Here is a 17,191-nt window from a genome sequence, read left to right as displayed (position 1 = left end):
ATAGCTCATGAACAAATTATCATTTTTATATTAACCATTTTGTAGTGAGAAATACTGAAAAGCAATTACTCTTTTAGCTTTTAGGTCTCTCTTCTATTCAACAATACTTATTCAGTACTGACCACATACAAGGCACAGTGGTAGGCCCTGTGGGGGGTTAATTCAACTTTTTACATTATTGCAGCAGATGAGAGCTCTATTCTTTATGCAGATTTTGCTAACAACTCCTGTGAGAAAATGCATATGATAACTATCACTAGGACATATAGTCATTAAAATTTTTATTCAACCACCTCTTGGCCAGATTAAATTTACCCTCAATAGAGAAAGAAAATGATTCAATTTTGTCACATGTATTTTCTTCATCTTTTAGTTCTAAAAAAAACTTATTATTTTAGCCGTGGGGAACAGTTTTATTAAAATAGCTCAGTTTCAGATTTCATCAACAGAGATATTTGAATAGTATATATTAGATCACTTTCTGACTCAAAGTTTCAATTAGAAGCCCCCAAATCTAGTGGCTTATTTTTTTTTCTTAACTTATTTTTAACATCATGACATAAAATCTAACACCTCCCTTAAATGAACAATTTGACCTGAGAATCAGCAAAAATAATTATAAGAAATAATTCCATATTGCTTTGAAGAATTAGTAGATGAATATAACATTGATTTTTCCTTTCAGGTTGTTGTAGTACTATTGGGTTAAATAACAATAACAAAAATAATACTGATACAATTTGCAAACTTCTTATTTTGTACCAGTGTGCTTGACAATTCATCTATATCTGAATATTTAGAATGGCCATTATGAATTAGTTAATATTATCCCCACTTTATAGGTAATGAATGACAGAGTTGGGATTTGAACTCAAGGAAAATAGTTTAAATATATTTAAAAATATTTTTACATACCGTAATGTATATTACAGGATACAGCACACTGAATAAAGAAACTGTCGATAAAGTACACTTTACTGTAGAAATAAGGAGCAATTGGATTATCATCACTTCCCTTCCTTTGTTTGCAACCTATAATAATAAATGTGTAATATGCTAATTAGACCAGACGCCCTTCAGGACGTCCTTCGGATGAAGCCAGGGTTGCGATGGAAGCCCAGGTCCTGGGTGCCTGCCAGCAGCCAGAGGAAAGCCTGGGTCCCAGGTGCCAGAGGGAAGCCAGTGCTGGCAGCTGGGGGAAGGAAGGCCTTCTCTTGCACAAATTTTGTGCATTGGGCCTCTAGTCCAGCCGTGGGCAACCTGCGGCCCGCGGGCCAGATCCGGCCTGTTTGAAATGAATAAAACTAAAAAAAAAAAAAAGACCATACCCTTTTATGTAATGATGTTTACTTTGAATTTATATTAGTTCACACAAACACTCCATCCATGCTTTTGTTCCGGCCCTCCGGTCCAGTTTAAGAACCCATTGTGGCCCTCGAGTCAAAAAGTTTGCCCACCCCTGGTCTAGACTGTATAATAAAAGCCTAAGCGACTGTTACGGCGGAACAACCAGAATGACCAATCACTATGATGTGCACTGACCTACAGGGGGCAGATGCTCAACACAGGAGCTGCTGCCCCTGGTGATCCGTGCGCTCCCACAGGGGGAGCCCCACTCAGCCAGAAGCCAGGCTCACAGCTGGCGAGTGCAGTGGCGGTGGTAGGAGCCTCTCCGGCCTCTGTGGCAGCACTAAGGAAGTGGCAGTGAGCCGAGCCGTAAGGAGCAGCGTAAAGGCTGGCGGTAAGGAGTGAGGGTTCCCAGATGTGAGAGGGATGTCCAACTACCGACTTAGGCCAGATCCCCAAGGGGAGCGGGCTGAAACCAGCAGGCAGACATCCCTCGAGAGGTCTTGGACTGTGAGCGGATACAGGCTGGGCTGAGAGACACCCCTACCCTCAGTGCTCGAATTTTGTGCACTGGGCCTCCAGTAACTGTATACAATTCTTCCAGATTTGATATTTCTATAATTTTATTTCATGTTGTATTTCAGAAGATATTTTTAGCATTTAAAATATTAGATATTTTTAAAATTTTTATCTATTAAATCTATTGTCTGCCACCCACTAGGCCCCATCGTGACAGTTCCGCAATGAGTAGGCTACATGTTTCCATGCTTGAGATGAGAAACTGAGTAAACTCTTAGCTAGAGTTTTAAATTTTTCCCAACATCAATGAAAAATTCATAGCAGCAAACATTAGAAAACATTGAGTAAAAAATGCCCCCAAACTTCTACTATTATAGTATCACCAAAAGGCTGGCAGTTTCTATATAGTTCTACTTCATTGAATCTGAAGAATAATTAGCAAAACTAAATATGGCTGAGATTTTAATTTTGTTTATAATATGGTAAATACATTTATTTAGGAAAATATATTTAATAAACTGATCAAAGGAAAATTAATTGACCAAACACATATCCATATTTGCAAAACATTATTTTTTTTTTAATTTCTTTATTGGTTAAGGTATTACAAATGTGTCCTTATCCCCCCATTAATCCCCCCCCCCCATGCTCTTATCCCCCTGTTGTCCGTGTCCATTGTTTGGCTTATATGCATGAATACAAGTCCTTTGGTTGATCTCTTCCCCTTACCCCCACCCTCCCCTACTATCCCTCTGGGGATTGATAGTCAGATCGCTGTTTCTCTGTCTTTGGATCTGTCCCTGTTCATCAGTCTATGTTGTTCTCTATAATCCACAAATGAGTGAGATCATGTGGTATTTATCTTTCTCTGACTGGCTTATTTCACTTAGCATAATGCTCTCCAGTTCCATCCATGCTGTTGCAAAAGGCAAGAGTTCCTTTTTTTTTACTGCAGCATAGTATTCCATTGTGTATATGTACCATAGTTTTCTAATCCATTCATCTGCTGATGGGCACTTAGGCTGTTTCCAAATCTTAGCTATGGTGAATTGTGCTGCTATGAACATAGGGGAGCATATATCCTTTCTGATTGGCGTTTCTGGTTTCTTGGGATATATTCCTAGTAGTGGGATCACTGGGTCAAATGGGAGTTCCATTTTTAGTTTTTTGAGGTAGCTCCATACTGTTCTCCACAGTGGCTGCACCAGTCTGCATTCCCCCCAGCAGTGCGGAAGAGTTCCTTTTTCTCCACATCCTCTCCAACACATGTTGTTTGTTGATTTGTTGATGATAGCCATTCTGACAGTTGTGAGATGATACTACATTGTCGGTTTGATTTGCATCTTTCATATAATTAGTGACTTTGAGCATGTTTGCTATGTCTTTCAGCCTTCTGTATGTCCTCTTCCGAAAAGTGTCTATTTAGGTTCGTTGCCCATTTTTTTATTGGATTGTTTATCTTTTGTTAAGTTGCAAAAACATTAAATTTTTAATATAAAACTATTTCTACTGAAAATCTTAAACTTGGATCAGCTGATTTACTAAGCAATAGTGTGATATTTGAGAATAGTATAGCTTATCTAAAAATGTTTAGATGGCTAACTATTTTACTATTCTTCAAAAATATATTCAAACTCTAAAATTATACCTAATATGTCAGTTCTTTCAATATTAGATTAAGTCACTTATTTTTCCCAGTTTTATTGAGAAATAATTGACATGCATCCCTGTATAAGTTTAAAGCATACAGCATGATGATTTACATATATTATTGTGAAATGATTACTACAATAGGTTCCCTTAATGTCCATCTTCTCACATAGATAAAATGAAAAGAAGAGAGAGAGAAAAAAAGAAAAAAATTCTCTGTGTGATGAGAACGCTTAAGATTTACTCCCTTATATATTATACAGCAGTATTAGCTATATCATAAATTGTACATTACTTCGCTAAAGGATGCTTTTTAAGGTACCAAAAATATCTTCCTAGAGTTACACTTTGGTATTATGATAGATTTAATTTTATGCTTATCATCTCAAAACTATATGCAAAGATTTTTTCAAGAGAACAAATTTCTTTTACGTCAACCCCATATGTTTACTTAATATAAATAAATCTCTTAATGTGGGAAGACTAAAATATTTTTAAAACTATAATAAAAAGCTAATTTATGTAATAAATGTTTGATATCTTGAAACGGTAATTACATTTTATAAATTAAGTAAAATGGCTTATGAATCTTTAGTTCTATAAATAAGTGATTAGTTATGTATAAATAGAACATCCACTACATTACATTTTTTATGATATATTCACTGCTTCATAATCAACACATAACAGCATTAAGGAAATAGCAAGTACAAAGGCACAGTAGCAAACATAGCCTGACTTGAGAAACTGCAGGTAATTCAATATTGATTGATTAAAATTTGAGAGGGGGCCTGGCCAACGTGGCTCAGTGGTTGAGCATCCACCTATGAACCAGGAGGTCATGGTTTGATTCCCAGTCAGGGCACATGCCCAGGTTGTGGACTGGAACCCCAGTGTGGAGTGTGCAGGAGGCAGCCGATCAATGATTCTCTCTCATCATTGATGTTTCTCTCACTCTCTCCCTCTCCCTTCCTCTCTGAAATCAATAAAATATATATTCTAAAAAATTTTAAGAAGGGGAAGACAGGAAAGAGAATTATGAATTTGGACAAATAGATAAGAAGGGCCTTATCTCTCAGAAGATAAGTTTGCTTAGCCATGAAGGTTTAAAGGAAGGATTGTAGTATTTGGAGCAGGCAAGGTCAGTTCCATGCTAGAAATATCACTTTCATGAAGTTGAGCATGGCCTCAAAGGATGGGAGGAGAATTTAGGAGAAGTTAAAGTTAACTAGAGCAGTGCTTATGGGTATGAAGATGGTAGCATTTGGAAAGTATGGGGGTTGGGTTATAGCTGCAAATCTCTGTAGAACACCCAGGAGGAGATTTCTCCCAGGCAATCTATAATAATAAAATAGTAATATGCTAATTAGACCAAACGTCCTTCTGGACGACCTTCCAGACGAAGCCAGGGCCACAAGGGAAGCCTGGGTCCCGGATGCTAGAGGGAAGCCGGTGCAGGCAGCCAGGGAAAGAAAGACCTGCTCTTGCACAAATTTTGTGCTTCAGGCCTCTAGTTAGATATAAGATGGCGAGGTGAGAGGAGAGACATGGGCTATTTTTAAAGAAAGCCAAACCAATCAAGCCCATGTCACATCCCTTATTTGTGCAGAGGAAAACAAATCAGAGCTATTGTTTGGCATCATAAAGGCAAACCAACTTGTTAATGGAATGAATTTTGACTTTTCATCTAGTTGTCTTGGCAGCTGGTAGACACAGCCTAGCCGTCACTGCTCATTAGGGCACTAGACCCACAGCTCCCCACTCTCCAGGGGAAAAGTGGGATTTCATGAACCATCATAACTGAAGAATGAACGTTTTCAACATGATATAATTAAACATTATGGGAAAGAATGGATTAGGGTCCTCGGTGACATTTGGCTAAACATGCTAGCTAGCAAAAATACACAAATGAAGGTCACATTTGCAATTATTATAAAAGTGTCTACATTTTAATTAGGTAGCTGATAAATGTCATTGAGCCTTAGCCACTGACCAACTGTCATTTAAAAAAAGAAGGAAAATGTCACCTAAAAAGTCAAAATTTTTTGCATTGTCATGAAATTAAAACTTGTAGCCACACACACAAAAAAAGTGTTCGACACTAAGGTGTTAGACAGGCTTAGTGACGATCTCAAATAAAATTTTAAAAAGGAATATTTTGACAGCATGTGAAATGCAGTGATAACAGATTTTAAAGTTGTTTTGTGAAGCAGGTTCACCTTTACTGTAGAACCATGTGGAGCCTCCCTAGTTTTGAAAGGCTCTTCTTATCTTAGAGGGTGCAGTTTAAATAGCATTTTTTGGCCTGTGATTTTGGCTTAAATTCATTCTTTATTTATTTGAATTAAATATTCACTGACTTTCTCCCTCCCATGGTACATCAATCCTCAACCTCAGGCAATTTTGTGCCTAAGAGTTTTAAAACATTGAAACCACTTCTTAGAAATTCTAAAAATATTTTGAACTTTCTAATCCTATTCAAAAATCATTTTCCCCTTCCCTGAAAAAAAATAAAGGAAAACTTGTATCACCTTATATGAATTTCCTTTTAAATTAGCATTTGAAAATGAGACAGAGAAAAGTAAATATACGTAGAGCTTTTATGGTAAATTTGACTAATATTTCTACATATGGATTTTTAAAGCAGTCAAATAAATTTTTAAAAAATTAAATGGCAAATATATACAGTACATTAAATCATAAAGAATATGATCAATACATTTACCTACAAAAAATCTAAATCTTCTTAGTTAGTACACTATCAGCAAATAAAAATTCAGACCAAGGTAAATGTAATTGTTGATGGTCATAGTATACAAAGTGCTTTTAAGAACCAAGAAAAAGAAATCAACTCAATAGGAAAAAAAGGGAAACTATTTTATATATAATTCAAAGAAGAAATATGAACATGTGAGAAAATGAAGTATATAATAACCAAAATGCAAATACAAACAATAATGAAATAAGATTTTCACTAGTATATTTTAAAAGATAATTGACATTAGCAATCATCTCATTAAAGGGTATACAAAATGTGATAATACAACGTTAAAATTATTGCTGTCTCATGATGCTAGCAGGAGTGTAATTAAGGCAAAATTCCTAGAAAATAATTGTAGCAAGAGCTATTTCAGATTCAAAAATACCACTTCTATTAAGGAAATTATTAGTAATACAAAGATTTATGTACAATGATATTCCTACAGCATTATATATGACAGAAATAATCTAATCATCAATTAAATAATGGTTAAATAAATTATAACAACACACATCATTGGAATGTTATGTGATCAATAAAATGCTTTTGAAGAAAATTTGTAAAAGAATATACTATTTACAATGTATTATTAAATAAAAATTAGAAGTTTAACTAATCCCAGTTTCCTTCAAACAAAACAAAATATCTGTATATCTGTCTATAAATCAAATGAAAAATAATAGAGTTTGATTTTACAAAAGTTACTACTTCGAGAAACCAAGATTAGAGCTGATTTTGATTCTACAGTGAGCATATACTTTTTAATTAGAAGGTTTAACATTAGAATTCATGGGAAACTTAATTTACTGCTATTCCTGTTGATGCTGAACCCCATAATTTATCCCATAACAGAAAGCATTAAGATAATGACCACTCTGAACCCAAGATTAAATGACAGCTGAGCTAAACACTCACAGATTGAGAAAATACCAGATACCTATTTCTCTGAAATTAAATTTATATGAAGTAAAATTTTTTATTTGGAAAGTAGTAGAGTTGTGATCTGTAAGGGCCAAGAAATAACAGTTCCACAGTTGGGAGTTGCTTTCTGGAAATAGAATTTGTTAGATATTGAGTAAGTGCCACAGATGAGGCAGACATGGAGGCACTGACAGCGAGAGTGACATTATGATCAGGCTGCAACATTTTAGCCTGCCCCATGTCTTCATCATTATTTAACTAAATAGCTGGACCAAATCAGCTGTCTGTTAAGGCTCGAATATCACAACCACTGCAGCTGAGTGAATTTAAATGAGTTGCAGGATTTTCTTCTGTTAAATGAGAATTCACCTAACTTTGCTAAAGTCATTGAGAAATTGCCTTTTGATGTCTTCTTTGAAGAAACTGCAGTTAGCTGCACAGTTTCCAGTTTATTTCAGTATCTGCCTCACCAGCATATAGTTACTCCGGTCAAAGCTGTGGGACTGTCTTTGAAGAAAAATTGCCTTCCTGTAGTGAGGTCATTTGGGGACTTCAATAAGTAAGGGCCCTTGCAGGGATTTCTGAGCAATTTTTCATGTGCTAAATAGCAAAATAAAAGTCACATACATATTTCATTTTTTAAATGACTATTTTTAATGTTGAAATATGAGCGAAGCTCAATTCAAATTTCATCTCGGGATCCACGGCCTTTTTTCTCGGTATCAATTGCTTCTTCCTAGATGTTCCCACACAATTACTGGATTGAACCATAATCCATTTACGCATCTATTTCACTCTCCCTTTTAATACTGTGGTTTGTGGCTTGGCCATCACAATGAGACTGTTCTTATTGGAAACGGTAACAAACTGCTGGAGAAAATGAACATGGGGATTTCTTTAATGATTAAATACAGAAGGGCACTGATTTGCTCAGAGGAGCTGCACCACGCAGGAGCTAAGGCACGAGCCCAAGTCGGAAGTGCAGCTTCCTGAGACCCTACACGTCTGAACACGCTAGTGCCCATGAGGAGTGAGGGTTCCACCGGGCCTGGGAGAAACCTCGATTCTCCTAGTTGGGGGGTGTGGCGTTTTGCCCTCTTACTGCTATATGGCTTCAGTCTACACAAGTCTAAAAATCCCTTCTCACACGTCCCATATTTGCAGTAAACCTATGACAAACCTTTTCTCTTAAACTGTCAGTATATATATTTTTATATACTATGCAGACTGAGTTTTGTTCAGATTCTATGATTATAAAGTGGTGTCCCTGAAGTTTACACTATTCTGTACTTAGTGGATAAGAACTCTCTGTGAAGGCAAAGATTTTACATTTTATGGCTTTTTGTATTCCATAGTTAATTTTCAATTTGGCAGATACAATAGTTGGTAATTTCGTGTATAGTGAATAAACGCTAAATCTCATATTGCATTATGTGTATCTGTGGCATTTCAAGATTATTCTTAGCAGTCTAAAACTCCATGGACATAATGATCATCTTTAATTTCTCTCCCAAATCCACAATGACTTAGTGATGAAATGCATGAACATTTTATAGATCTTAGGGACAAATCTGTAATAGCACCAAAACATGGGACATAATGAAACATACAGGTTTATTTTTTTGCATCACCACATATAAAGAAGACATAACTTTCCCATAAAATCTTCTCAGAAATTGGGAGGAATACATTTTGTTTAATTATTTTTTCACCACAGCATTAATTGCTCAACAATATCAGCTTTATTTGCTTTATTATCAAATACTATCTGAACTATCTTAAATGCACAGGTTCTAGGAAGGTAAAAGCTAATATAATCATTGCAAAGTTAAAACTTCACTGAAACCTTTAATTATCCAAAACAAAAGGGAATTCTTTAATCGCTAAATTAATTTGGTTATATTTCACAACTAGGTACTTACCTAACTAATTTCCTCAGTGATTATAAGACAATACTCATAATATAAAATAAAAATGTAATTCAGTCACACTTTATCCTTTTAGTAATTTAAAGAAATATCATCTAAATCCTGTAGATTGTTTTAGCAATAGTGAAGAAATATGCCAAACAGAAGAACTTTAAGAAACTCTCTTTCTAAAATGTGTTTGCAATAAAGGCATATATAATACCCCAATTAAGACGTAATAAGTTTTATGCTATATCTATTCATACAACTAAGCATTCACTATTTAGAAAAGAATACAAAGTTCTCCAAACCTTAAATCGTTTTGACTTTAACTGTTCACAGCGTATCTGAGAAGGAGTGGTAGAAAAATTTAGAGCTATGTTGTTGTTGTTTTTTCAGCCTGTAAGTATATCTACTTTTCAATCTTATGCAAAGAAGACTGTAAGTGCGGTGCTGTTAAATATTGTTCCTTATATTCTAGAAGTACTACACTTTACATGTCTGACTTTGGTGCTTTAAAAATGGCGAGTTTCATCCTCTGCACACCCTGTCTTGCTCCTGCAGCTAAAAGACGGTAACGTTTACACGTAAAACATTTCTGGAAGAAAGTGCTGAGTTGAGACGTAGACTCGGGCTATTTCAAACTCTCCTCTGCCACAGATGCCGACAACCAAGTTGGAGTGATGCACATTATTTATCAATTATTTACCATTTCTAAATATGCTCCACACCACTGGCTTTGCTGAGGTGCTACATCCATCCATGCAAGCGTCATAAAGCAGTAGCAGGCTAAAGTTGCACCGTTAACATTAATTCTCATCAAAGCGAGGACAGCCTTAGCAATTACCCTGAAAAAGGTCAGATACCAAACTTCTTTATGCTGACTTTGATGCCAAATTAGGTCACACCGCGGGCTTGGCTACCGCGTGACTTCTGCTCTTTCTGCACCCTGAGTCATCAATATACGGTGGCACGTTTGCTCCCCTGACTTATGAGCCAGTGATTAAACATGAATATTCTTCAGAGCTTCGCGTATCGTTAGGTGATATAGTTTATTTATGCTTACTTTTATGTAAGAGCTTAAAGAAGTATTTAAAATCAAACTAGAACTATAGGGAATAAATGGATTTATGCAAAGACCGGCCATTTCATGAATTTTTGTGTTGTTTCTCTTTCTTTGGCTGTAAAAATTGACAGCTTTGCTGTTTCATGCAGAAGTGAATGAAACAATTTAAATAGAGGATCCAGTGGTGATGCTCTGCTTTTATCATCAGTATTATAAGAAATTTAAAGTTCTTTGTAAACATGTTTTTCACACTTAGGGACAAAGATAAGAATCTGAAGTTTTTTTGGTGTCAGAAAATTCAGGACATTTTAAATATAGTAAGGGATATATTCTTAAAGGTTGACAGAAGAAATCCTAGTTCTACTAATTCTAATTCATTATTTCATGAATATTATTTACATTGAATAGCAGTGTAATATCTATAAAAGGGCCTTTTAAGTAATGAAAAAGAAATGCTATTAGTTCCCAAACTGCAAGTGGTGGCAATGTCATTTGGACTTAATAGACTATAATTTTATTAAATAATATAAGTCCAGTGGTCCCAGGGTCATTTGATTAGAAAATATTTAATGAAGGCATTAATATTTACTCTCACCCAACCTCCAGCTGGAATTTCATGGTGTGAGAGCACCAGGTTAATTGAGTTTTATCACAAAATCTCCAGACCACTTCAGAAGTAGTTGTAATTCATGTTCCCTAAGGTCTGATCTATGAAAAGTGAGAAAATAGAAGAGAAAAATGATTAACATATAGCTAGATTCTGCTGACATCTTTAACATAGATACTCATTAAAAGTTGGAGCCACTAATGATGATTTTTCTGAAAAGGAATTAGGACTCACTCTTCCTTCCAACCCTGAACAGGAATATGGAGAAAAGATGGGGTGATCTTGTTTTAGCCAATAGAAGCACAAGAACATAGAAGCATTGAATGGTCTATAACTCAATAATTTTCATCAGTAGCGATTTTTTTCTAATTCATTTATAGGAATACCCCTGTCAGAAAAATAGTAATTATTCCCCTTCTATTTTCCAATCTTTTAATTCCTCAGAGTAAAATGATTATTCAAATTTGGTGTTTATATGTTTGTATTTTGTAGCCTAATCAGATGTGGAAGGCATAGCCAGGTATCCAATTATGTCCACCATGTAATAGTACAGGGTAATAACTAAAGTGCAGATAACAATCAAAAGTAACTAAAAATAGTTATCAGTCATTGCATTTTACTATGAGCCAAAGTTTTGAGTGCTTTATGCAGACCAGTTTTTTTTTTATCTATATGACAGCCTGTGAGAGAAATACTGTTGTTATCCCCATTCTAAAGGCCAAGACACTGAGCCACTGAGCGATTCATGTACTGCTCAAAGCCACACAGCTGCTGTGAGGTAGAGTCCAGATTGAAATCCCAGCATCTAACTTTGGAGTGGATATTGAAGAGACTTACTGACAAAGCTGCTTTCATCCAAAAGTCTAAACCAATAAAACGAGTGGCCAGGGCTTAGGAGGATGTATACACCAGCACCAAGGGTTATGTTCTCAGGAACTGAGTCACGATGGTAGCCAAGTAAGAAAAGGAAGAAAAAAAAATGATATTGGCAAGTTTCCTCTCTAGGCACTCTGCTTTCACTTGCTTTAGGTATCATACTTCTTAGTTTTATATGTTTTAGAATAATTTAGCTTGTTCATTTAATGTTCCGCTACTAACACTTCACCAATTTGTAATCCTTTACCAGTATCCCCAGATTGTATATTTCATGAAGGCAGGAACCATTTGTGGTTTACTCACAACTAACTGTATTCAAAGTTTCTAATACATAGTGGAAAGCCCATAAAGAGTTGTTGAAAAAAAACATGCATGCTGAATAAGGTGGGGTGAAGTAGGGAGAAAATGTGTGTGTTTGCTGAAAGAAAACAAGGAGTTATCTGAGAGGAATCCAGCCCGGAGTCCACTGACGTCACTTAGCATTTGTATTTTACTCAGGCTCTTTGAAATCCTGGGTGCAGAATTTAGACCCAACCTGTCCTCCTTTTCTTAAATGACAGCCCTTAAGGGTGACTGAAAACAATTTCTGAGTCCTGAATGAGATTTACTTAATGATCTATCTCAGAAGGTGCTTTTCAGTGGCAGAGACCAGGAATATTTTAAGAGCAGAGGCAGACCCACAAAAGGAGAGCAAGTAAAGGGCTATTAACTAGATGTAGGCGTTAGAATGAGCATAGGGAAATACTGGAGTAGCAAAATATTTGAATAGCTGAGTGCAAGTTACTGAGATGGAGTAAAGCTAGAAATCATCTGGGAGGGAGCTGATGTTCATGAGTAAAATCACATAAGGGATAGTTTAAATGGAAAAGATTTTTTCTAAAATATACCAACATTTAGAAGTTGAGGAGACAAAGAAGAACTAGCAAAGGAGATAAGGTGTAGCCTGTGAAATAGAAATAAAAGCATAAATTGTAGGAGCCTGGAATAACACAAAGATAATGTTTAAAGTAAAAAGAAATAGTTAACCCTGTTGAATACTGCTATCAGGTCTAATACAGTAAGAAATGATGCTTAGATTTTGCAATGACCTGGTTACTGTTAACCTTGAAAAGAGTTTACTTATTGTGGAATCATATAAACAAGACTATTTGGAGAAGCTCAAGGAAGGAAGGAAGGAGAAGAATTGAACACAGTTGACCACCAATAGTGCTTTTCAAGAAGTGTTGCTGTAAAGGAAAGAGGTAGAAGGAATGGTAAGGTCAAGATAGCCTTTTTTAAAGGTTAGAGGAATTTTTGCATATTTATAGGAATGATCTTATAGGGGGACAAAAATTTGGATGTTGAAGGGGAGATGCAGGGGTAGGCAAAAGTAGGTTTACAGTTATGAGTACACGAAACACAGTTTATTCTTATAATATTTATTATTTCTTGTATTATTTATTTGTATTATTTCCATATGAACACCTGTGAACCTACTTCTTCTCACTCCTGTATAGGGGATTTTCTGGAAAGACTAGAGGCCTGGTGTACAAAATTCATGCATTTAAGGCGGTCCCTCAGCACAGCCTGTGCCCTTTTGCAGTCCAGGAGTCCTTGGGGGATGTCTGCCTGCCACAGAGGTGGCAGAGACTCCTGCCACCACTGCTGTGCTCACCAGCCATGAGCCCGGCTTCTGGCTGAGCGGTGCTCCCCCTGTGGGAGGGCACTGACCAGCAGGGGGCAGCTCCTGCATTGAGCTTCTGCTCCCTGTTGGTCAGTGCACATCCTAGTGACCAGTCATTCTGGATGCTTAGGCTTTTATATATAGACTAGAGGCCTGATGCATGATATTTATGCAAGAGTAGGCCTTCCTTCCCCAGCTGCCGGCACCAGCTTCCCTCTGGCACCTGGGACCCGGGTTGCCCTGAGGCTTCCGGCAGGCACCTGGAAGTCCTTGGGCCTAAGCTGGCAGTCAAACATCCCTCTGGCACCCCGGGAGCCCACAGGGGAGTGGGCCTAAGCTGTTAGTCGGACATCCTTAGCGCTGCCACGGAGGTGGGAGAAGTTCCCACCAATGCTGCTGCCTGGCCAGCCATGAACCAGCTTCCCCCTGTTGAAATGCACTAACTACCAGGGGGCAGCTCCTGAATAGAGAGTCTGCCCCCTGGTGGTCAGTGCACATCATAGCGACCGGTCATTCCGCCTTTTGGTCAATTTGCATATTAGCCTTTTATAAAATAGGATATCCTTGTGCAGTCAAGATGGGATGGAATGGGATTCAATGCACTCAAGTGGAGGAGGTGACCTTCAATAGATGCACAATTATTCACAGCATATCATTGAAAGCAGGTCATGGGTGTACATATAAGTGGTGGGAGCAAGTGAGGAACCTTTTCTTCAGATTGCTTCATTTTCCTCAATGAAATAGGAAATCCAAGACCGTGTGGAGCTTGAGGACAGAGGATAAGTTGTAATGTACCCAGTAGGGTGGGATAGTAAAGGGAATAGGGAAATGTGACAGTATTACCAGGAAGCTTAGAAATCTCACTTGCGGTGAATATCATTGACTGAGACCTTTAGCATGACTTTGTGTTATTCTCCAGGAACAGAGTGTGGCAACAGTTTGATTTAACTTAGACAGGAGATTTTATCCTTCAAAAAAAATAAATAAAAGGCAAGGTTAGTGTGATTGAAGGTACATTGAAGGGAGTAAGGATAGGCAGGGAATTGAGAAAAAATGAGGGTGCAGGACAGTGAATGGGTTCTTAAAGGTGTTGAGATTCTAGAGAAAGAGATGAAATAAAATAAGGACAAAAAATGCAAATGCTGGCATTTAAACTTAGGAAGAGAATTCTGTATTTTTCACCCTTAGCAGAACCTGTATGTGTTATATCAATTCAGTCTCACAAAGTTGAGGGTTAAAACAAAGTCCTATAATTGAAACACTATTTTCCCATTTATTTGTGCTAATATATCTATTTTCCAGAGCTGAAGATCCCCAGAACTGGGATTCAGGAGAAGGAAAATTAAAGATGTCAGGAAAAGGGTCTGGGCAACTAGGAGGAATCAGCCCTGTCTGGTGGCTCAGTTGGTTGGAACGCTGTCCCACGCACCAGGAGGGTGTGGGTTCAATTCTAGGTCAGGGCACATACCTAGGTTGCAGGTTTGGTCCCAGTTGAGGCAAGAATGGGTGGCAGCTGATAAATGTATCTCTCTCACATTGATGTTTCCCTCTCTTTCTCCCTTCCTTCCTCTCTAAAAGTCAATAAAAAATAAAATAAAGCCCTAACCGGTTTGGCTCAGTGGATAGAGCGTCGACCTGCGGACTGAAAGGCCCCAGGTTCAATTCCAGTCAAGGGCATGTACCTTGGTTGCGGGCACATCCCCAGTGGGGGGTGTGCAGGAGGCAGCTGATCTATGTTTCTCTCTCATCAATGTTTCTAACTCTCTACCCCTCTCCCTTCCTCTCTCTAAAAAATCAATAAAATAAATTTTTAAAAAATAAAATAAAATAACTTTAAAAAAGTACTTGTGAGTGGGAGGACTCACTGAGTTGATAGTCAGTTGCACTCAGGTCAGGAGACTGAGGGAGGCAGCAGGCTAAGGCCCGGGTCTGTATGTCTAATGCAATGGAATTGGCAGTTTAGGGGTGCCAGACTGTCTTCCTGGCTTGGAAAACCCTTTTGCCCTGGCTGGTTTGGTTCAGTGGATAGAGCATCAGCCTGCAGACTGAAGGGTCCCAGGTTCAATTCTGATCAAGGGCACATGCCTGGGTTGTAGGCCTGATCCCCAGCAGGGGGCATGAAGGAGGCAGCCAATCAATGATTCTCTCTCATCATTGATGTTTCTATCTCTCTTTCCCTCTCTGAAATCAATAAAGACATATTAAAAAAAAAGAAAAAGAAAAGAAAACCCTTTTCACCTCCTGGCTCTGACTCACGTTCCCATGCACCGCGCACTCAGACAGCGTGACACTGCCGGGCACCCCAGTCTGCTGGGCAAGGCTCTGCACTGATCGTCCACACTGTCCCCTGCTCTCTCCTCTGAGTGGACTCTCTTCCCTTCCCCTCAGTGACATCCCACTTTTCCAGCTTTCCCTCTTTCCTTTCCAGGTTCTACTACCTCTGCTTTCCCCGTAAATGCCGGTGCTCCCCAAAGTCCCATTTTCAACACTCTATTTCTCCATTTACACATTTCCTTGGCAAACTCGTCAACTCAAAGAGTTTTAATAACCATCTAATTGATTACGATTTAATAATCTCAGGAGCCTGCATTTCCTTTATGGTTACAGAATCTTATAATCAACGTAAATGCCTTAGAAGCGTCTCACACTTTCCACCTGCCCAAAACGAATTAATGAGCTTTCACCTCAAGCCGGTGCCTCTTCCTACATTCTTATCCATCTTACAGACGCACAGATCATCCCGTTATTTACGTGCCTGTCCTTACCTCCAATCTAATCAATGAGTAATCCTATTAATTTTATTCCCATATAGATTAACAACTCCTCATTCCTGGGTAATCTTTGCCTCTATTACAGCTTTAGGCTCTTGAGTAATCATTTTTTCTTTCTGTTTTATTCCAAAGGCACTGTAGCCAGAGTGATCTTTCTAAAACCTATTGCTGTCTGTTCAAAGTCATACCATTTTAGCAGGATGTGTTAGGCATTTCATCATTGGCCCCTTGCTTACTTGACCAACCTTCCCTCTCCCCTCTCTCTTCTCCCTCATGCTCCGAACTTCTGACTACTTACCTTCCAGGCATGCCAGGCTGCCTTTCCTTTACAAGGCTTCATGTGTTTTCTTTTTCCCTTTATCTAGAATATTTTTTTCTTCTCCCCTCAGAGCTTTGCTGAGCTAATCATGAATGGGCTTTCAGGACTGAATTTAGACAGACTTTCATTTGGAAAGTATTTTCTGATAGTCACTGGCTGACTAAGAAGATGCCTCGTCCTTGGGAGGGAGCCCATAGGTCCCTGAATTTGCTGTTATGTCACCTTGGGTTAAAGCTGCAAGTATTAGTTGCATAAATTGTCAGATTTCCAGTCACAGCTTTAGAGTTCACTTTAATTGATGAAAGAGGAATATCCACTGCAACAATTGCAACTGGTTACATAACAAATGACGTTCTGGTGCGGAGCACAGAGGCAAACTAGCATTTGTCTCATCGCTCTCTGTATGGAGTGGCATAAGTCAATTATTGTTCCACTTGGACAGTATGGATTTTGTTAATATATGTTAATATATATTAACATGAATGGATAGATACGTATGATCTATAACTAAAATCTTATCCTGCTTGTTTGAACCTCATTATGGTCCCTCTAGCTTTCCACTGATTTACCTAATTTAGCTTATTTTCGTGTATGAGCAGGGTAGGCAGTTAAAACACAAGGCAACAGAGTGCACTGATAAATGAATAGGTTCTGAGACTAAAACTACAAACTACCTTAAAGGAAAACTCATTCTCTTTTCATTACCTTATACCTCTAGGTGCCAAAACTTGCATTTAATTCCAGGTTTTAAAGAAGACTTTATGTCTACCCATAATCTATTCTC

Source organism: Myotis myotis, unplaced genomic scaffold, assembly GCF_014108235.1.
Source record: "Myotis myotis isolate mMyoMyo1 unplaced genomic scaffold, mMyoMyo1.p scaffold_m19_p_10, whole genome shotgun sequence".
Lineage (NCBI taxonomy): Eukaryota > Metazoa > Chordata > Mammalia > Chiroptera > Vespertilionidae > Myotis > Myotis myotis.
Note: the sequence above shows the minus strand (reverse complement) of the source record.